This window comes from Bubalus kerabau, chromosome 14 (genome assembly GCF_029407905.1).
Source record: "Bubalus kerabau isolate K-KA32 ecotype Philippines breed swamp buffalo chromosome 14, PCC_UOA_SB_1v2, whole genome shotgun sequence".
Lineage (NCBI taxonomy): Eukaryota > Metazoa > Chordata > Mammalia > Artiodactyla > Bovidae > Bubalus > Bubalus kerabau.
The window spans coordinates 49,994,093-50,017,585 of record NC_073637.1 but is presented as its reverse complement, the minus strand read 5'-3'; the positions used below and the strand labels follow the sequence as shown (position 1 = coordinate 50,017,585).

The 23,493-nt window shown below is 42.0% G+C and overlaps 1 long non-coding RNA gene across 2 annotated transcripts in view; it reads right to left on the bottom strand.

Moving 5' to 3' along the window:
- LOC129626871 (uncharacterized) overlaps positions 1-23,493 on the bottom strand; it is a 120,375-nt gene that overhangs the window by 38,360 nt on the left and 58,522 nt on the right. For both annotated transcript variants that reach the window (XR_008702272.1, XR_008702271.1), the window contains one exon: positions 15,788-15,828. This is a non-coding gene — a long non-coding RNA (uncharacterized LOC129626871). The remainder of the gene's footprint in view (positions 1-15,787; positions 15,829-23,493) is intronic.

The window sequence follows — 23,493 nt, the reverse complement described above, 5'->3', positions numbered from 1 at the left end:
CATGGCAAATTTGCAAATTTACATTCTTTAGCTCATGATCTGAGCAAATTCAACCCGAAAAATGGATATTGAGAGAAGTTCCAATTGTAGCCTAAATCCACAGGCCTCAATTTGAAGGAAACTGGGCTGAATTGCAAAAACATGAGGTTTTAACCAGGAGAAAATTCTATTTCAAACTGAAAGGTAATAGCTTTAGATTCTTTCAGACCACATGTCTCTAGGACCTGTGTTTATGATGTAGGTAAGGGTGGAAGGAGCTGGGAGATATGAATCTGCCGATAAAAACGACCGCTAGCTGTTCTTCAATAAACCACAGATTCAGGCTCCAGTATTCGCCGCAGCTGTTGGCAGAAGGCAAAATGTTCTTTTACAGGCTGTTTGCTAGATGTGAATCAAAGTGACTTAGACTCAAAGCTGTCCCCTGGAGAAAGCAGAGGATGGTGAAGAGCCACAAAGCCATCTTATATTATCGAAGGCCACATGTGTTTCCCATTTAGAAGTGGGCCAGACAAGTAACACAAGGTAGAGTTGTTCTCTTGGGTTGTGGGATCTTGTCTGGCCTCCAGAAAGCTCTCATCCCCCCTGCCCTGATTCTATAGGGTCTCTTGGATGCTCTCAGCCTGTGCTTTAACCAATCCTTTTATCTGGAACTCACCTCGGCTACTTGCCATCCCCCTAAATAGTAGACTCCACTCTTCTGCTAAACTCTCCTTTAGAGAGAATTCTCCCTGCTTCTCTAGCAACTCCCTGGCACGAACTCCTTTCTAATTAATGGTCTCTGGTTTTAAACTCTCTTTTGTCATTCACGGGCCCTTGTATGACTCTGGCAAGTCTGGCTTTCCACTGTGTTTTAAGACACCACCTCTGGCTTAAGTTCCAGACCCAACCTGGATCATCTCTTCAGTGGAAGTTATAGAAACAGGAGAAATGTTTGAAGAAACAAAGATGTACTATAATACCTGGAAGAAAGAGGGTCCAAGGAGCCCACACCCATTGTCTTTAGATAAGTTAAAGGCTATTGAATGGAAGAAAGTCTAGACTTCTCCAGTGGCTCACAGTAAAGAATCCACCTGCAATGTAGGAGACTGGGTTCAATCTCTGGATCATGAAGATTCCCCTGGAGGAGGGCATGGCAACCCACTCCAGTATTCTGGCCTGGAGAACCCCATGGACAGAGGAGCCTGGAGGACTACAGTCCATACGGTTGCAAAGAGTCAGAGATGACTGAAGTGACTGAGCAGGCATGCACGTGGCTACGGACAGAAACAATGAGGGAAACAGCCCTTTACTCAACATAGAGAATTTAATGGCACCCCACTCCAGTACTCTTGCCTGGAAAATACCATGGATGGAGGAGCCTGGTAGGCTGCAGTCCATGGGGTCGCTAAGAGTCAGGCACGACTGAGCGACTTCACTTTCACTTTTCACTTTTCTGCATTGGAGAAGGAAATGGCAACCCACTCCAGTGTTCTTGCCTGGAGAATCCCAGGGACGGGGGAGCCTGGTGGGCTGCCCTCTATGGGGTCGCACAGAGTCGGACACGACTGAAGCGACTTAGCAGCAGCAGTAGCAGCAGAGAATTTTCTAGTAATTATGGTTGTCCAACAGTGGAATATGCTGCCGCTGTAAGTAATGTTTCCCTATAGCTAAAGATACTCAAGTAAATATTTTATGACCACTTCTGGAGAATGTTGTAGAAGAGATTGAAGAATCAAATAAGAACTGGTCTAAGTACAACTAAGTCCCCATCAAACCTTGCAATACTGTGATTTTTAGATACTGAAATTGTTCTTCTCAGCTAACAGGTAACAGTACAATTCAATAAAACCTCTTATTGCTGCAACATTTCATAAATTAATCTTTTTTTTTTTCTTTTTATGAAAAGGGTTCAGCATGCTGGGGAATTCCGCTCATTTCCAGAGCAGTTGCTATTGTGAGGAGGGTGGAAACTCCCATTGCTCTCCCTGACACAAACAAGCGCTTTTAGTGCCCTTTTCACGAAGGATGAGGCAAAGGAGTCCCACAAGGGCGCTCTGTTAGAATCTCAGGAGAGAGTTCTGAGCATCAAACCCTGAATCCTGGCTATTGTGGGAGACGGCAGTTTGTTTGTTGCCTGGTTCCCACCTACAGTGGAAAATGTTTTTGATTTCAAGTTACCATCACTTAAAATGTCAAAACTATCTTCGCAGCACATAACCTGAGGCTATATTCAGAAACCAAATGAAATTCCACGGAAGCCACTCACACCGCTCAGTGGATGGTGAACCCTCCCTTAAACAAATGTTCCTTGCTCAGGGAATTTAGAACACAAGTAGAAACACTTCTCTTAAGTTAGTCACTCAACTTTACTGCCTGCTCTCTGCCTCAAACACCAAAGAGGCCACGTGGCATTCCAACACCTCCAGCTTTAAGATGCTTATAATGATTCTTTAAGCTGTTATTTTACGGCACAGGTTTTTATTACCACAGAGTATCTTCCTAAAGAACTGCGCCACTCCCATCTGATGGAATATTACACAGGCATTAAATACTATGTTCCAGACTTCTCTCATAGTCCAGTGGTCAAGACTTTATTCTTCCAACGCAGGGGGCGTGGATTCAATCCCTGACTGGGGAACTAAGAACCCACATGATGCATGGCATGGCCAAAAGACAAAAAGAAGAAACATCATGTTCATAAAGAGTTCATAATGACATGGAACTACACTAATGTTATCTTTGTCAAGTGGACAAAAACCAATGATGTATATTTACTAAGGAATAAAATCTATGCATTAAAGACAGATTTCTGGTCAAGATGCCATGGTAAGTCCATTCATCATGCCCTGTGCTCTAAATGTATAAAATGATTAATAAAATATAAGAAAGGAAAATCAAGAAGGCAGATATGCTTCAAACACAAGATAAAGACATCTGTATATCTGTGGACTACAGATGGGGCAGAAATGCAAAATGCAGTCCTAGGAGGGACTGAAATCGTAGGTCTGGTGGGATCCGGGTTCAAACAAGGCAGCAGTAGGTAGGTAGTAGGTAGCAGTAGGTAGTAGGTAGAGGTTTGTCTCCTTAGGGACAGAGGGGGATGGGATCACAAGTCAGGCTCACTGCTCGATGTCAGGGATGGACTAGAGTGGCTTCTCTCAATCTTTTCACTCTAGAGGGGGCACAAAAGTAACAACAGTTCAGGCCAAACTCTGGAGCAAGTGCATATCCATAAAGGTGAGTCCAAGAAGGCTGGAAGAAGCAGCTGCCAACTCACCTGCCCTCTGCCCCTGTGATAGAGCCACAACACTGCCAACATTACCCCAAGAATAACCCAGTGTCCTAGGGCTATCGTAACAAAGTATCACCTGGGGGGGGGGGGGTCGCTTAAACCAACAGATATGTCTTCTCTCACGGTGTTGGAGGCTAGACGTCCAAGGTGTCAGCCGAGTCTGCTGCCTCTGAAAGCCCTGGGAAAGACTCTTTCCTCGCCTCCTCCAGCTTCCAGTGGCCCCTGCAGTCCCTTGGTTTATGGTGGTATAACTCCACTCTCCGCCTCCATCTTCACAAAATTATTTTCTCTTGTGAGTGTGTCTGTGTCTAAATCTGTCTCTCTCTAACAAAACATCAGCTACTAGATGACCTCATCTTGATTACATCTGCAAAGACCTTATTTCCAAGTAAGCTCACACTCACAGGAACCAGGGTTAGGATTCCAACATATCTCCTTAGGGGACATGGTTTTACTCACAAAACATCATGAGGCAGGAATCCATACAACCACCTTCATCAGGCCTGGCTATGGCTGGGGGACTCAAAGAAATGAATGAAGGAAACTGCAAACCCATAAGAGAGAAATTAACAAAACTAAAATCCCCTCTACTGAGAAAGAGCACAGAAAAAGATTTTTCAAAGTGCATGGGGAAATACAATGCCAAAAATGATAGCCAACAGATAAATAACTTGAATACAAATGTACTCCAGTATGAAAATGATTTTATAGAAGTATCAAAGACTTTAAGTTGAAGTACATTAGAGAAGAAAATGGAAGTCAACATGTCCATTAAAAACTATAAGGACCCAATAAGCAGCCAGAAATCAAAAAAGAGTAAGAAGCTATGAAAAAGGACCAATGAAGCCTAAAAAAATAAAAATTGTGGTCATTGAAATAAAAATGCCATGACAAGACAAATCTTGGACTGCTCCTAATCGAAGAGAGAATTCATTCATTAGAAGACGGTCTTGAGGGAGTCACCCAGAAGATGACACAGAAAGACAAAATGTTTTCTTTTTTGTAAATTAGGACAACTAAGAGCTTTTGAAAAGAGAATGAGAGTCTCCAGTATTTAACAGCAGTCCCCAAAGTAGGGGCTTCCCAGGTAGCTCAAACTGTAAAGAATCTGCCTGCGATGCTGGAGACCTGGGCTTGATCCCTGGGTCAGGAAGATCCCCTAGAGAAGGGCATGGCAACCCACTCCGGTATTCTTGCCTAGAGAATCCCACGGGCAGAGAAGCCTGGCAGGCTACAGTCCATAGTGTTGCACAGAGTCGGACACGACTGAGCGACTTTCACTTCACTTCACTTCCACAAAGCAGAGAACACAGGCACTGGCAAAGAAGCAACATGTGAAATGACATTTGCTGGGAACCTCAAAGTGAAACAACCTGAGTTCTCAGAGCAATAATGCCTTCTGATGACATAAAAATAAATCCAGCCCGGCAGGACATTAAGGATCAGGGAATCATCACAAAAGGGGCAGAGAGAAGATACTGAGTACACACAAATGAGCAAGAACTTGCCCTCTAAAGGGCTTCCAAGCAACCAGCATAGATGGCACGGAACAGAGCAGTGGCGCCCACAAAGCGCTGAGGGTCGGGTAGCACTGATCCAGACAGGAGAGACTTCCTGTGGTCCGGCGTCTAGAAGCCCACCTGCGAATGCCGGGGACACGGGTTTGATCCCTGGTCCAGAAGGATTCCACACGTCACGGAGCAACTAAGCCCATGCGCCGCAACTACCACGCCCACACCCTGCAATTAATTACTGAAGCCGCACACCCCGGAGCCTGTGCTCTGCACCGAGAAGCCCCCCTGCTCGTTGCAACTAGAGAAAACACAGCACAGCAACAAAGACCTAGCACAGCCAAAAATAAATGGAAAAATAAAATAAAATAAATCCAGACAGCAGTGTAATGGTGGAAGGTTGAAAAATGGTTGGCTTCTGGAGATATTTTGAAGGTAGAGATAAGGAGTCTGTTGATCATTACCTATAAGCTGAGAGAAAGAGACTAAATTCTACACTTGATTTTTACCCAATCCTCCAGGACATGACCAATGTTTCTCCGTGTCTTCCTAATTGGCAAGCCATGCTCTAGGCAGAGCGGCCCCTTCTATGGTCCTCTGGGACGCAGAGCTCGGCTGCCCCTCACCCAGTCCTCATGGCTGAGAGAGCCTGAGAAACAGACTTGGAGGAAAAAAAATAAGCCTTAAAAAGGTTCAAACTCTGACTTGTGTAACACCATCCGCCAAATATAAAGGCAAGCATGAGAGAAGCTATTTCTATCTCTTCAATTGCTTTTACTTAAACGCACAGAGGTCCTGGAGGAGAAATGCTACCTGAAGCGCCCTGTATAATCTCTGTCTCTCCTGTCTCCACTCCCTGCATGATAATCAAACATTTCCCAAGAGGAAGAAGAGCACCGTGCAACGAAATACAATATACTCTTTGAAAACTCTATCCCTCTCCACGATCCTCTGAAGGATGCAACTGCACACATCTGCTTTATCAAGGCGCTTCATAGGCAGTAAATACTCTAGCATTAGAGACTAAAAACAAAAAACTAGCTACATCCCTATCTGGTTTTTGGTCCTCAGAATTTCTTTTTCCTTAGTAAACACCCTGGTTAACTGAGGAAGGGAACGTTTTATTTCAAACCCTAACCAGACCTCAGTACTTGGAACTAAAGCTATAGTCTAAAGAAGAAGAAGAAAAAATCACATTATCATTTTATATCTTTTTCATTTGAAAGCATGTTCTAAAATGGATAAACTAGCCAAACAGTTTAATATTTGAGGGGGGGAAAAAAAGACAAAGAGCCATTTTAGATAAGGGGGAAGGGAGAATACTTACTATAGGTTGTTGGCAGGCAGCCACGCTGTGCACGTTTTTACATTTTTAAACAGTACTTACCCAATGCTCTCCTTAATCCCATTAAATGAAAACTTTCTCTAATTTTAAAATTAAATTTCCTGTATTTCCTGATAGGTTTCCAAGTTATTCTCCCTCCCTCCTCCTCTCTGAGTCCCAGGGTATTTCTACAAGAAGAGGGGTATTAGCCTCCTGGACAGATTCCACTTGGCATAATTGCCCTTGGCGTCGCTTTACCCCTTTGGGGTTTTCCACTGGGCACAGGCTGTTCCCTTACTTCCTGTCCGGAAGTAGTGGAAGTATTGCCCTAAAGCTGAGGCTACGAGGCTGTGACCATTCCCCCCGCCACTGGGGGGCGTGCTTCAGACATGTGCTCGTCAATAGTACAAGCATTGTACTCCAAACTTCTTTAATCCCTCACTCCAAACATAGATTTTGAACACACAACTTCAACATGTATATATTTATTTATAAACTACATCCTTGTGAACTACATCTTATACAAATAAGTTGCATGTTCTTGCTCAGTGGCTTCAGTCGTGTCTAACTCTTTGCTACCCTATGGACCGCCAGGCTCCTTTATCCATGGGCTTCTCCAAGCAAGAATATTGGAGTGGGTTGCCATTCCCGCCTCCAGGGGATCTTCCCGACCTAGGGATCAAACCGCCTCTCTTATGTTTCTGGCACTGGCAGACAGATTCTTTACCACTAGTGCCACTTGGGAAGCTCCCGTAAGTTGTATGATTTTATAAAGTATAATGAAAAAAAATTAAATAGTGTTTTAATATGTTTTATTTTAATAATGGAACAAAATAATTCAATTATTATTAATAATATTTTAATGCAAGCAAAGGGACTGAGAATCTGACACTACTTTTTAAAATTTTGGTGATACTGAAATTCAATGATGTATTTGTCAGTTCTGGGTATTTGGGTTCCTAATTTATTGCTGAAAATGATGCCTCCCACAGATACATACATCCCAGTGGAAGAAGGGCATCACTGACTAAATTTGTTTAGCCATGACTATTATTTATGGTATTAATTATACAAAGGTTTTGGTTGAAATTCAGCTAGTAAGTTTCCATCTTCCCTGATGCCACTCATTTTTGCTTGCAAACTAATTGGAAGATACTTCATTTTTATATTTCACAAATGGGTTTAAAACCCACTGAAACTCTAGAGTTTCAAGCAGGTTAGAAAATTCTGTTTTAAATGTTGTTTAATAGGCACGTATAAGAATTTTTGTAGACAAAACATGTAATCATTTTGGAGACAAAAACATACCAAAAACAATCTAGCTTCTAAACTTGCATCTTTAAAACACTCCATGGTAAAAATTTATTTTGAAAATAGGTTATTTCTTATTTATTTTCAAAATAAATAAATAACACTTATTTAAAGGGTCATATCAAATATATTTCCAAAAATATCTCTTTGGTAGCATTTTAGTGAGGGTCACTTGATATAAATTTGAAACTCATATGACTTTGTAAAAACAAACAAAACAAATATTAGCAATTTATCTTTATAATTGATAACAAAAAATTTGTAATGATAATTGTTGAAACTCTGCAGTACAAAATATGGGCATTTATCATCTAAATAAAAAATGTTTAATTTCTACTGTGTTGTATTACTCAAGATTTTCCAGAGAACAAAATACATTGAGAGAAAGAGATTTATTTTAAGAAAATGGCTCACACAATTTGTGGACCCTGCTTATTTAACTTTTATATGCAGAGTACATCATGAGAAACGCTGGGCTTGAAGAAGCACAAGCTGGAATCAAAATTGCTGGGAGAAATATCAATAATCTCAGATATGCAGATGACACCACCCTTATGGCAGAAAGTGAAGAGGAACTAAAAAGCCTCTTGATGAAGGTGAAAGAGGAGAGTGAAAAAGTTGGCTTAAAGCTCAAGATTCAGAAAACGAAGATCATGGCATCCGGTCCCATCACTTCATGGGAAATAGATGGGGAAACAGTGAAAATAGTGTCAGACTTTCTTTCTTTGGGGCTCCAGAATCACTGCAGATGATGACTGCAGCCATGAAATTAAAAGACACTTACTCCTTGGAAGGAAAGTTATGACCAACCTAGGTAGCATATTCAAAAGCACAGACATTACTTTGCCAACAAAGGTCCTTCTAGTCAAGGCTATGGTTTCTCCAGTCATCATGTATGGATGTGAGCATTGGACTGTGAAGAAAGCTGAGCGCTGAAGAATTGATGCTTTTGAACTGTGGTGTTGGAGAAGACTCTTGAGAGTCCCTTGGACTGCAAGGATATCCAACCAGTCCATTCTAAAGGAGATCAGTCCTGGGTGTTCTTTGGAAGGACTGATACTAAAGCTGAAACTCCAATACTTTGGCCACCTGATGCAAAGAGTTGACTCATTGGAAAAGACTCTGATGCTGGGAGGGATTGAGAGCAGGAGGAGAAGGGGACGACAGAGGATGAGATAGATGGATGGCATCACCGACTTGATGGACATGAGTTTGGGTGAATTCCAGGAGTTGGTGATGGACAGGGAGGCCTGGCATGCTTCGATTCATGGGGTTGCAATAGTCGGATACAACTTGAGCGACTGAACTGAACTGAACTGATGCTAGGAAGGATTGAAGGCAGGAGGAGAAGGGGATAACAGAGGATGAGATGGTTGGATGGCATCACTGACTCAATGGACATGAGTTTGAGCAAGCTCCAGGAGTCGGTGAAGGACAGGGAAGCCTGGTGTGTTGCAGTCCATGGGGTCACAAAGAGTCGGACATGACTGAGTGACTGAACTGAACTGAATTTATGGAGGCTGGCAAATCCAAGATTCATAGAGCAGGCAGCAGGCTGGGAATTTAGATAAGGGCTGATGTTCAGTCTGAGTCTGAATTCTACAGTCCATTAGGCCTGAAACTCATGTAGGTTCCTAGGCTAGAGTCTTGAGGTAGAATTCCTTCTTTAGAAAACCTCAGTCTCTGTTCTTAAAGCCTTCTACTAATTGGATGAGACCCACCCACATTACGAAGGGTGATCTTGTTTACTTGAAGTCGCTGATTCACATATTAATCACTACTTTAAAAATGATGTTCATAGCAACATCTACACAGGTGTTTTGACCAAACAACTGGGCATCATGTTCTAGCCAAGTTGACACACAAAATTCATATTATATGTATAGAAGTCATTTTATTTTCCATAAATGCATGTGTTCAGTTCAGTCGCTCAGTTGTGTCTGACTCTTTGTGATCCCATGAATCACAGCACACCAGGCCTCCCTGTCCATCACCAACTCCCAGAGTTCATTCAGACTCACATCCATTGAGTCAGTGATGCCATCCAGCCATCTCATCCTCTGTCATCCCCTTCTCCTCCTGCCCCCAATCCCTCCCAACATCAGAGTCTTTTCCAATAAGTCAACTCTTTGCATCAGGTGGCCAAAGTACTGGAGTTTCAGCTTCAGCATCAGTCCTTTCAAAGAAATTCCAGGGCTGATCTCCTTCAGAATGGACTGGCTGGATCTCCTTGCAGTCCAAGGGACTCTCAAGAGTCTTCTCCAACACCACAGTTCAAAAGCATCAATTCTTTGGTGCTCAGCCTTCTTCACAGTCCAACTCTCACATCCATACATGACCACTGGAAAAACCATAGCCTTGACTAGAAGGACCTTTGTTGGCAAAGTAATGTCTGTGCTTTTGAATATGCTACCTAGGTTGGTCATAACTTTCCTTCCAAGGAGTAAGCGTCTTTTAATTTCATGGCTGCAGTCACCATCTGCAGTGATTTTGGAGCCCAAAAAAAGAAAGTAGAAAGTCTGACACTGTTTCCACTGTTTCCCCATCTATTTCCCATGAAGTGATGGGACCGGATGCCATGATCTTCGTTTTCTGAATGTTGAGCTTTAAGCCAACTTTTTCACTCTCCTCTTTCACCTTCATCAAGAGGCTTTTTAGTTCCTCTTCACTTTCTGCCATAAGGGTGGTGTCATCTGCATATCTGAGGTTATTGATATTTCTCTTAGCAATCTTGATTCCAGCTTGTGTTTCTTCCAGATGCATGTGTATGTACATGTAATTTTATAAAATTAAAGACTTTGATGCTACTCCCCATTAATGTGAATTCTGTGGCCATACATGGGAAGCAAATAAAAGTCACCTGTCTGCACTGACAGGTTCCCACCATGACTGCCATCTGTGACTCATGAAATGAGAGTCTATGACCTAAGCATGCAGTGCCAGCCCATGTATTAAATGTAAGGAAAGCTTTCTTTCCACCTTAATTTTTCAGATACAAAAAAAACAAAAATCGAACAGTTTTCTTACTACATGTCCATCTGGAATGCATTGGTCTGAAGCTTTAGGAACTTATAATTAAGAACATCTCAGAGCAATAATTTTCAGGATACAAAAAGATCACCTAGAAATTGTGTTAATAGTACATACTTCTAGGTGATAGCCCCTGAAAGCTTTACTCAGTAGAACTGGGATAAACCCCAAGGATCTGTGCTTTTAACCACCATCCCAGAGATTCTGATGTAAGGGTTCATTGCAGGCATCACCACTGGCCTGTGTTGTCACAGACCAAACACTCAACTCTAAGCACTGGTTGAGCGTCCACGGAGGACCAGCTACTGTACCCAAGAATACCGTGTGTTCCTTCTCCTCCAACGGCACAGACTGGGACTAGCCTCAAAGAAGCAAGTCTACTGGATTCTTGTCTTTTGAAAAGTACAAGCTGTTATTATCAAAACCAGTAAACATATTTTGTATGAAAGTCTGTAAGGTGGCAATTGTTTAGTAAAAATATTTCTCACTTCTGCACCCTTAGATGCAGAAGAGGGTCAGAGAAGTTCCCCTGACTGAGGACTGGAAGAACTCAGCTTCCAGTTACAGCTCTGCCACCGACCAGCAATATGACCTTGAACAAGTTATTAAATCTTTCTCTATCTCAGCTTCCCTAAACATAAAGTGAGGGGCTGGAGTATATTATGTGTACTAGTCAAACATGCTATGACTCTGCCTGCACCTGAGAAATCAAAGTAGATCTTTCTTTCTAACAAAAGGAAGGTACATATTCAAATAATCAAAAGAGATAGATGTCTTCAGTACTTTTCATTCACTCAATTAAAGTTCATCTGGTTGATATAAATGAACCAAGCCAGTGGTGCAGGTCTGTCCTATTTCCGTAGTGGCCCCACTCTCCAGAGATCAACCATATCTCAACCAAGTCAAAGAAGGATAAAGTGGAAAAATGAAAATGACCCCAGACCAATCTAATCTGCCAGCCTTAGGCACATGTGCTTTTTTTCTGAGTATGCCCCATGCCAAAATAAATAAACTGTATCAATTTCATGGAAGGGGTGGGAGGTAGAAAAAAATCATCCAAACTAGTTGTTTAATATCCTAGCAATAAAGCAAACCACTCATACATTAAATTTATTTTTAATAAAAATAATATTCCACGAATGGACTCATTTTACTACTGTGCACATGCATTTTAACTTTCCTCCTCTTATCTGCATAATGATATAAAACTCTCCATATAGATAAGGATTCATCAGACAGTTTCTGCATTCATAAGCTGTAGTCCAGAGCAAAATTGTAAAGTAAGTGATTTGTCTCCAACGGCACTCCATTTTTCATCACTTCCAACAGTCACTATTACAATTCAAATAAATGTAACATGTCTGATTAGTCCTTTAGATTATTTGAGGCAGTTTCATATACATCATTTTACGAGGTCCTCAACCACCCTAAGAGTTATACTACAGAGGAGACAGTATCTCCACCTTACAGATGAGAAAACTAAGTTCTAGAGAAGTGAAGTGTCTTACTAAAGCTGCATAAGAAAAAGCAGCAATTTGTGCCTTGCACACAGATTCCCTGACTCCAAGATTTAAGGGGGTCCCGTGACGATGCTGCTCAGGCCAATGAGTGCACCCAGCTGTCCCCTGAAGCTTTTCTCCAGGTGTGGGACCATCCTTCCACATCATCTCTCCTTTGTCCCATTCCTTAGGGGCCTTCTTTCTCAAGCCATGTATCTAAGTGAATTCTTACTAAAATGTTAATGAATGCCACTGAGTTTGTATTTTCCTCCAAACCAGCTTGTTCAAACAAAAACAAAAACAAAATAGTCACCCATTTCTAAGACCAAACAAGACCCAAAAGTCTGCCCTGAAGTGGCCACAACCTTCAAATCCACCCCCAACCTTTCAGAACATGCTAAAGCTCTCCTTTAATCAGTTTTCTGGAAACAGCAAGTCTGGCTCTCAAAGTGGTATCTTTGACTCCAATATAGGCCCAAGATTCTGGACCCAATGAAATGAGCTATCAGATACAAAATTAGCCTCGTGGGGTTAACATCAGACCTGGTCAAAGCCCCAGTCCTCAGTGCTCTCATTAACTATGTCTCTGCAGAGAAAAATAAACAAAGATGCTTTTAGCGATTCAGCCCAAATGCTGCTCTGAAGCCAGGAGTTGTTTACATTGAGAAGAAATGACTGCTTCTACAGCACATCTGAGCAATTTCTCTTGTTCAAAGTACACTGGATTCAGAGTTGTAGCGTGTAGTAATTAGCATGCTCTTTTAATATGTGCTTTATTAAAAAAAAAAATCTCAGCAGTAGCAATTCTCTAACACAGGCCAATAAGTCTTTCTTCATAGCGAAAAATAATACAGATTTCCAGCTTTAATAAAGCTCTGAGAATTATTTACTGATATTTTTGGTAACGAAATTGTAATAGTAATTTGTTATCATGTAGTTCCTTTCGTATCAGCAGAGGGAAAACCTAACGTAGTGAAAACCTATTAAAACTGTGGCAGAACTTATATGCTCATTTATGAACCAGAGACACTTTTTCATGAAATAGGTCATGGAAACTGTTCACTGAAAGAAATATATAGCACGAGAAAGAAATATATAGCAAAGGCTCCAAGAACTTAAATGACCCAAGATCACCTGGTTAGTAAGAAAAAAAGCTGGGATTTTGAGTCCAGATTTCTCAGTGCTGGCCTGACTCTCATTCTCTCCTGGCCCCCCTCCAAAAAAGGCACACAGAGGTTATCACTGTGTGGTCAGTAGGCCTAGGACTAATGTCAACTAATGATGCCTGAGGCAAAATGACAAGCCACAAAGGTCATCTTTTGTCTCTTTGCTCCTCAGGGCTCCCAAGTTTTGTTCTGGAAGCTCTCCCAGAGTCTGTTCTGGAAGTTTGTCCAGGCTCTATTCTGGAAGTTCTTCTAGGTTCTTCTCTAGAAGCTCCTCCAGATTCTGTTTTGGAAGTTCCTCCAGGATCAGCTGTGGTACTATCTGAAGCCACAGGGAGATCCCACTAAAGCCAGCTCTCGAGGGGCATCTCTCGTGTACATACAGTGATGCAACGTGGAGCCAGGGACACATCCCAGGGCCACCGCAGGACAGAGGTCCCAGTGCTCTTCCTCACACTTGCTTGATTGAGCTCTGTACCTTCTCCAGCGTAGTGACTCTGCCAGGAGTAACTCCACGATAGTACAAATAGCCCGACCACTGTCTACTCGGGCATCTTCCCACCAATTTCCTTCCAAAAACTGCTTAAAAGAGGGAGAAAAGCCTAACTTCACCACATTTCTTCTTTGTAGTCTCTCCTTCTTCTCCTTTCTAGCCTCTCCTTTCTTGTCATTTATTACCCTCCTGTTAGAAATACAAGTGAAGGTGTCCACGATACATGAGCTTACATGCCATGAGATCTTCATTTATATTCTCTTTAGGAAGTATGCAGCACAAAGAAGAACACAACTTAATGCTCCAGAACCTCTAATCAGCAAAGAGAAAGAGAGAGGGGATGAGAGAGGAAGCTGAACAGGGAGCTGGAGAGCGGAGACAGAGGGAAGGGAGAAGGGAGTGGGCTGGAGAACATCAGCCTTCATCCTGCAGTCCAAACACACAGGACTTCACATCCTGCCAAGTAACCCACCCCTACTAGGGATATTAGTGAATCGTGTGAATTTTACTACAGAATTCATGGGAAGCAGGGAGAGAGGTGGGAGGTTGAAAGGTTGTTGTTGAATCACGTGAATACACTGGGATTCTTGGCCCCAGGAGGAGAAGAATTCAATCCGGGGCCAGAGACGAGGCTTGATCACTCAGAGCTTTTGTGTAATAAAGTTTTATTAAAGTATAAAGGAGATAGAGAAAGCTTCTGACATAGGCATAAGAAGGGGGCAGAAAGAGTACCCGCTTGCTAGTGTTAACAATGAGGTTATATAATCCAAAGAATGTCTGGAGGTTGTAAAGACCTCATCAGACCTACTCCCATAATTTACATTTTAAGGTAACACTGTCCTCAGGCAAGATACATCCTTGTAAAGACCAGGTCTACTCCCATAATTTACATTTTAAGATAATAGAAGGTTGAATCCAAAGACTGTCCTTAGGCAGGATACATTATTGTTATATAATCCTAAAGAATGTAGAGAAGGAAAAAAAGTTTGTCCTTTCTTCCTGCTTGAGAATTCCAGACTCCTCTCTCCTTGGGGACCCCTAGACTCCCTATCAACCTGCCTAGGAAATGACTCTCTCAAGGTGACAGGTTAAAGATTTTACATTACATGCCCCAAAGCCTACAACTTCATGCATTCAACAAACCTCCTCTCCTAAGCCTCTCTGAGATACCATACTAGATAGGTAGATAGGTAAGTAGGTAGGTAGATAAGAGATATAGATACATTAGTTCAGTTCAGTTCAGTTGCTCAGTCATGTCCTACTCTTTGCGACCCCATGAATCACAGCACGCCAGGCCTCCCTGTCCATCACAAACTCTTGGAGTTCACTGAGACTCATGTCCATCGAGTCAGTGATGCCACCCAGCCATCTCATCCTCTGTCGTCCCCTTCTCCTCCTGCCCCCAATCCCTCCCAGCCTCAGAGTCTTTTCCAATGAGTCAACTCTTCGCATGAGGTGGCCAAAGAACTGGAGTTTCAGTTTTAGCATCAGTCCTTCCAAAAAACACCCAGGACCAATCTCCTTTAGAATGGACTGGTTGGATCTCCTTGCAGTCCAAGGGACTCTCAAGAGTCTTCTCCAACACCACAGTTCAAAAGCATCAATTCTTCGGCGCTCAGCTTTTTTCACAGTCCAATTCTCACATCCATACATGACCGCTGGAGAAACCATAGCCTTGACTAGATGGACCTTTGTTGGCAAAGTAATGTCTCTGCTTTTGAATACAGTACATAGATATATAGATACATATCTTTTCTGATCCCAGGATCCCTATCATCACCCCAGTCCTAGTATCTATCCTCCCTGATAGAGAAATATGGCTTTACCCTAACCTTTCCAAACATGTATACCACACTACACAAACACTTAGGAAAGAGCCCTCCAAGATTCAGTCTCCCTAGGAGGCCACAGGAGATTAAAAATGGCATTTCTGACATGGATGGACATAGAGACTATCATGTAGAATGAAGGAAGTCAGAAAGAGAAAAACAAATATCATATATTAACACACATATGTGGGATCTAGAATAATGGTACAGATGAGCCAAAGCAAAAGCAGAAATAGAAACACAGACATAGAGAACAAACATATGGATCCCAAGGCAGATGGGGGCGATGGATTGGAAGACTGGGATGGACATAAATACACTACTATGTATCAAGTAGGCAACTAATGAGAACTTACTGTTTTAGCACGGGGAGCTCTACTCAATGCTCTGTGGGGACCTGAATGAGAAGGAAATTCAAGAAAGAGGTGAGATATATATACAAATATATAGATATGTATGGCATTCACTTTGCTATACAGCAGAAACTAACATTATGAAGCAACTATACTTCAATTTTAAAAAATAATAAAAATAGCAATTTTCTCCTGTAACTGATAGACAATAGCCTAAGTATTTAGGGAAGAGGGACAGAAACTTGCATTTTCAAGTACTTATGCTTAAATACTCTGGTGTCGTTAGATATGTCTGGCCCAATGGCAATACTTTAAGTTTTTACACTTGGTTAAATTGACACAATAAAGGACCAAAACCATCTACGCTTTTCATTGCCCAAGTGGAATTTCCATCTCCACCCCTTTTGTGAGATGTGGAATATGCCTGCAACGAGAAAGTAAGTAGCACTAATTTAAAGAGTGTTGACATGACAAGAGAGATCAGGAATGCACTGTGAGGTCCAGCCAGCCCCAGCCACCTTTTGAGGCTTCAAGATAATTCAGGACAGGCTTCCAATTAGATGTGAAATATTCCCTAAAAGAAATGAAAATGGATGGAGAACTGGGTAGGAAGGAGATGCCATATCAAAACCTACCCATTTCCAATGGCGAACAAGGGGTTTTTTTTACTGTTGCTGTTGGCTCCAAATGGCAACTAATTCCCTTCACCTAAAGAAGTTCTCTAATGCCTGTGACCGTCCTCCACGTCGACATTTGGCGGAGCCTGGGAAGCACGTAGAAGGAAGCACTGTAGTGTTGGCAGGCAGGGTGGGAGCTGAGTCTTAAGACACAGACGGAATGACCTAATTTGCAGAAGGCTTTGATGGACAGGAATAAAGACTGGTTCTCTGAAATCTGGGAAGGGACATTTAGCCTCGGAGAGTAAAGGTTATTTTATCAGGAAATAAATCAGAGGTCTGTACCGTGACCACTTTTTTCCAGGCACATCTTGGTGATGAGGGTGTGGATTCAGACCACAGGAATCCCAAAACCACCCGTCCTCCCCATCAGCTCTCTGGGACACGAGGCGCATGGCTGGTGAAAGCCCCAGACAGCGGCGTTCTTGAGTCTTCGCTTTGTGTCTTTCTGAGTGTGTGTGGTTCTTTCACTTGTGTTTGTATTTGGCATTTGTTTTTTTGTTTGTTTGTTTGTTTGTTTGGACAGTCCCATTTGGAGGCTGGTGGTTGCTGTCCTTCCCTCTGTGGGAAGTGGCTGCCAAGGAACCAAGTGTCTGCCATGCCCGGCTTCAGCCCCTCTGGCCAGCTGCCAGGCCTGAGGTGCCGGCTGGCGCTTCTGTTGGACTGGCTCACAAGATGCAAAATTCCAGTGGGCATCAGGGAAGCAAGGAGAGGTGCACTTAGGGGCAGGAGTGAGGCAGGACTCTTCCAACCTGTCAGGCAGTCCCCAGGGAGTGGCAAGTGCCTGTCACAGAGATGTCCATTCAGAGTGAAAATACTTAAGCTAATGAAAATACGCAGAGGCAGCGGATATCACACACTTGCGGCTGATCAATACATCCTGTTGAATAAAAGTAACCCGTGCTCTTTTTTTTTCACTGAACAAGTTGTAAACTTTATTTTTTTCAACTATGAAAGTATTAAAACACATGAACAGGAGACTTGAAAAATATAGAACAAAATTACATATAGGTCCACTATGATATTAGTTGCCCTGGTGTGTTTAACTCTGCAACCCCATGGACTGTAGCTCACCAGATTCCTCTGTCCATGGGATCTCCAGGCAAGAATACTGGAGTGGGTTGCCATTCCTTTCTCCAGGGGATCTTCCTGACCCAGGGATCAAACCCACATATCCTGCATTGCAGGCAGATTCTTTACTGTCTAAGCTACCAGGAGAGCCCAGTTCCACTATACATTACAATTAATTTTTTAAGTAGATAAATTAAGATTTTTAGTTGGACTTTCAGTATCAAACTCTCAAAAATAAATAGAATGAATAGACAGAAAAGTAGAAGGATACAGTAGACCTGAAAACCTCTATGAAGTAATTCAACACAGTTAAGATTTATACAATTTTCACATAAAAGCAAGGTACAAATTCTAGTCAAGTTCCCATAGACTATAAACCAGGAGACACTGGGACATATCCAGGGGCATAAAACAAAGTGCAAAAATTTCATGGTCTAAAGGTATTGAAATCATACGGAGTCTGTTCTCTTATCACTGGTAACACATGTTCTTATGATGGGGAAGGGGAAGTAGAGCTTGGGGTCCTAGTGGACGGACATCTACTAAACGACAAAAAGGAGGGATACAACTGCCAAGACCGTTGGACATCTTCCCTCCTGTGGCCTAGAGGTGTGTCCCACCTCAAAACCTGAAATAAACTCGAACACCCCACCTTCAGAGAAAGAAGATGGAGTTATTTTTTTTAAAATAACACAGGCTCTCACTTTGAAGCTATTTCAAAAGCCTAAGATATAATTTAGTTTTGAGGGGGGGAGAGCTGCGAGAAAGGAAAAGAAGTAAAAACACAAGTTGTAAAAAATAAAATAAAAGTAAAGTCCTAGAATTAAACTTTGCAACCAAAACATAGGCCTTTGGATTCCTCATCAATCACGGCTCTGTGTTGCTGTTTTTGTGAATAGATTTCTGAATTTTATTTTGAATGGTATAATTTTCAGATTAAGATGTTAAAAGAAGAACAGGCTCAAAAGGGAAAAAAAAAAAAAAAGGAAACGACTCCATGCAGCTACTTCATACAAGTGAGGGCGTGGACACAGATGTGCCTAAAAGAATGTTTCTTCTAACTTTCCACTATCTCCCAGCTTTTTGTGCTGAGGTCTGTAAATTCACTCTGCTCAGAGAGCTGGGCCTGTCTGCATATCATCAGAGATAACATCAGGTCAGCGCTTCAATTACCAAAACCCTGTTTTCAGAGACTTAACTCAGGTATAAAATGTGTTTGGGGCTCCAATGTGGCAGATAACATCTCAAACCAGCAGTTAATTCTTTAACATGTTTTTCAAGAGCAAATATCTTCTAACTGCTTATTTTCTGATCCCATAGTGCAAATAAACACAAAGTCATACATTAAAATTATCCATAGCAAGTCTCACAGTCAGCAGGCCCTAACTAATTGGATCCTGAGAAAGTAGTATGTGGAACAATGCTACTTTTCAAACGGGACATTCTTAGTAGGGAAATATTCAACAGGAGAGCAGGGTGATAGGGGAAGGAGAAAGCTGTTATTATGGAAAATTCTTTGGAGTGTATCTTTGGAATATCAAAAAGAAATCTGAAAGAAAAAGGAGAAAATAATTTCTTCATTAATCCTCCTCTAAAAGCTCTGAGAAGGAAATGGCAACCCACTCCAGTACTGTTGCTTGGAAAATCCCATGGACGGAGGAGCGAGGTAGGCTACAGTCCATGGGGTTGAAAAGAGTCGGACACGACTGACTGACTTCACTTTCATTTTTACTTTCAAAAGCTCTGAGAGCTTCCCAGGTGGCGCTAGTGGTAAAGAACCTGCCCGCCAATGCAGGAGACGTAAGAGACATCAGTTCAAACCCTGGGTCAGGAAGAGACATGGGTTTGATCCCTGGGTCGGGAAGACCCCCTGAAGCGGGGCATGGCAACCCACTCCAGTATTCTTGCCTGGAATCCCATGGACAGAGGAGCCTGGCAGACTAGAGTCCATAGGGTCCAAAAGAGTGACTAAAGCGATTTAGCATGCATCCAAGCAAAAGTTCTGTAGGATGTTTGTATTCATGTCTAGAGCTGTCTCTTTTTCCTTTTATTCTTCCAGTTTTATTGAGATATAATTGGCATTAATATGTTTGCGTGGTGAAATAACTGTACTTGTGATTATTTTGAAATGTATAGAAATACTGAATCACTATATAGTGTAACAGGAACTAATAGTGTTGTAGGTCAATTATACTTCAAAGATAAACAAGCTTATAGAAAAACAGATCAGATTTGTGATTACAGGGGTAGCGGGGTGGTGGGCAGGGAGGACTGGATGAAAGTGGTCAAAAGGTACAAACTTTGAGTTATAAGATAAATAAGTACTAGGAATGTAATGTACAACATGATAAAGATAGCTAACACTGCCATATGTTGGATATAAAGTTGGAAATAGCTATCTGATTTTTGAAGCATAAAATATGATATTATGATCATGTACCACCTTTACACTGAGCATTCATCCGGGGGCTTGGATGACTAAAACACAGAAGACATGGCCACTGGCTTCATGGTGTCAGGCTGAGGATATGGAACAAATAAAAAGATAAAGTATGTGGTGGTATCAGTCACATACTAAACACATTGGCAATAAGCAGAGGTGGTGGAGAGAACAGAAGTGGCCTAGAAGGCCAGGCTCGCTAAATGGGGTTATTAGTGTGAACTTTAGAGCCGAGCTGCTTGGGATTAAAATTGACCCTGACTTGGGCAAGTTGCTTAATCTCTGACACTGGCTTTGCTGGAGCAGTGTCTGGCACATGGAAGCACTAAACGTGTAAACTGGTGAAAACTGATACGAGAAAGGTTGATGTCAAATAAAACAGATTCAGGGAACAGATATGAACACTCTGCTCCTTCATTTTTTCTTCCTGTGTCATCACTGTTTCCTCATCTATTGCCTGAGATTCCTCGAAGATCACGGACAGAGTTCCCGCCTCCCATCACAGTTCCTACCAGGCGCCTGAGGAGAGGACAACTGGACTCAAGCCGTCTTCTCTTCCCTTGGTGTTGCCCTCCCTGACTCAGACCTGGGGGTGGGTGAACGTGGCTCCCCAGAAACCCTAGCTCTGCTGCTCCCTGTTTCCAACCATGGCAACTCCAAGCCAGATTCTTTCAGATGCAAGTAGCAAAACTCAGACTCAAACCAGCTTTTGCTGAAGAAGGGATTTTGCAGGAAGGATGCTAAGGAGCCCCTAGAATGCCAAGGGGCCCTCAGACCAGAAGCTTGGGAAAGGAGGGGACAGGAGCAGTTCTGGGGGCTTCCAGGCCTCAATCTGAAATGGATTTTCCTTTTTTTTTCTGTTTTGTTTTGGGGTTTGGGTTTTTTGGGGGGATTTTTTTTCTGGCCACATATGTAAGATCTTATTAATTCTTCTCTGACCAGGGGTAGAACCAGCACCCTCTGCATTGAAACCTCAGAGTTTTGACCGCTGGACCACCAGGCAAATCTCTAAAATGCATTTTCTTCACTTTCTGTTTCTGCTTCTCTCTGCTATGGTTTTGTTCCTTCAGTCTGGTTTTCTCAGGAGGGAGAAAGCAAGGCCACCAGCAAGCAGCTCCTGGCTCACTTCTCCCTGTTTTGTCACGAGAGAGAAAAGGGTCCTTATTCTCTTAGTTTCAAGCTGCAAAATCCCAGAGGACGACTCTGGGCTTGGATCACATGCCCAGCCTTTTGCTACTCCCTCTGGCAGGAAGTGAGGCCGAGACACTGTGTTTGGGCCAGCTGTCTTTCGTAGGACAATTTCTATGGTCAAGTACGTGGAGTCCAGTAAGAACATGCCAGCTCTCATCACATGCAGATATGTTAGGGTTGGGGGAGATGGAAGCTGTTCCCCAAAACAATGAAGTGCCGTTATGTGGGGACAAAGTGGTGCCAAGAGGACAGATATCTTCAACATTATAGAACAGTGTTGGGGAGATAGTACTTTTATAGATGATTCTCAGGACTGAGTAAAATATGTCATTTTCTGTGCTCACAGATTCTTCATCTCTCATCCTTTATGATATACATCAGTCCCTTCTTATACACACTACAGTATTTAAAATGGGGCTTCCCTGGTGGCTCTGACAGTAAAGATCTTCCTGCAATGCAGGAGACCCGGGTTCAATCCCTGGGTTAGGAAGATACCCTGGAGAAGGGAATGGCAACCCACTCCAGTATTCTTGCCTGGAGAATTCCACAGACAAAGGAGCCTGGTTAAAATAGATAACCAAGGAACTTCCCTGGCCATCCAGTGGTTAAGACTCTGAGCTTCTACTGCAGGGAGCATGGTTTGATCTCTAGTTGGGGAACTAAGATTTTGCAAGCTGCATGGATCTTTATGTCGGTGCAGCCAAAATAAATAAATAAATATACACAAACACACATAAGACAGATAAGCAACAAGGACCTACTATATAGCACAAAGAACCCTACTCAATGTTCTGTAATAACCTAAATGGGAAAATAATTTGAAAGACAATGGATATATGTGTAAGTGTAACTGAACCACTTTGCCGTACACCTGAAACTAACACAACATTGTAAATCAACTATGCTCCAATGTAAAATAAAAACTTTTATTAAAGTCAATCAATCCCTTCTTTCTATTTCATAAAGGCAAAATGCATCTGTGTAAGGACACCACATCACACAGTTCTAAAGACCTCCACTCCCTTTGCATTCTGGAAGGCAGAAGACCGAGTCAGCACGCCCCTCGGCACTCTCTCCCTGCCTTGCACACGGTGCCTTCTCAATAAAGGCTTGCTGCTCGAACTCATGAGTGAATGATCACGATGCAATTTTCTTTTTCAAATGCAACAGTGAAGTTACAAAACACATCAATCGTATGCCTAGGTTAAAATACAAGTTCTTTATTTAAATTTATTTATTTTTAATTGAAGGATAATTGCTTTGCAATACTGTATTGGTTTCTGCCATGTATCAACATGAATCAGCCATAGATTTATGTATGTCCCTCCCTTGTCAGTCTCCCTCTCTAAAATATAAGTTTCTTCGCTTTCACTGAAGGCAAGCTATGTTATCAATGTAAACTCCAAATTATGCCATATTTAAGATACAAAAATAATAATACCTCTCTCAGAGATTGTCATAAGTGCTAAACAAGATAACAAACATGACAGTGGATACATGTGACTCAGAACACTCATTTCCTACTTTCCTAATAACTTTGTTCTTTTTGTTTTTTCCTTCACTACCACCTCAGCCCCTTGAGGAAAAAAGGGAGCATCTTATTACTGAAAGAGGAATTTAAAATAATTTAGTTCAGTGTTCTCATATGCAAAACACTGACTGTTCATAAGCTGAAGAATGTATTTCTAGGGGCCTTTGAGAACTATGAAAAAAATCAATTTTATTTGCTTTCCTTTCAAGAATTATGTTAAATTAATATAAGCATATTCTGGGTAAATTCAATGACCATCTTAAAAGCAAGCACTGCCACCAAACTCATGCTAACACTTAGGACTTTATTGATGATAAATAATTGAAGAGGCTAAACAAATTTTTACTCAAATCTCATTTATAGATGGATACATAGACAGACATGGATTTGGACATACATATATACCAAAGTAGACACTACATTTGTATTCAGCCCTCTTCCAGGGACTTCACCCACACACACTAACTCAGTTCACCCTCTCCACAGCATTCAGATAGCTTTACTACCCGGATTCAGATTTATGAGACTGAGATTGCTGAGGATCAGCAATATAAGCAATTTGCCCAGGGTTTCAAAGCCAGAGAGAGGTAGGAATCAGGACAAGTCTCATCATAGCTATTGTCAGAAAGCCCTCCTTCATTGAACAGAATCAACTCTGTGTCCCTTCAAAAGCCTCTCCAGCTATTTCTCTTACCCAAAATTCTTTTCTCAGCCTTTCAAAATCTTATCTAACACAAGGAAATAACTTCCAGTAAAGAAAATAGAGAAAAAGAACTGTGTGTGTGTGTGTCCCTACTGG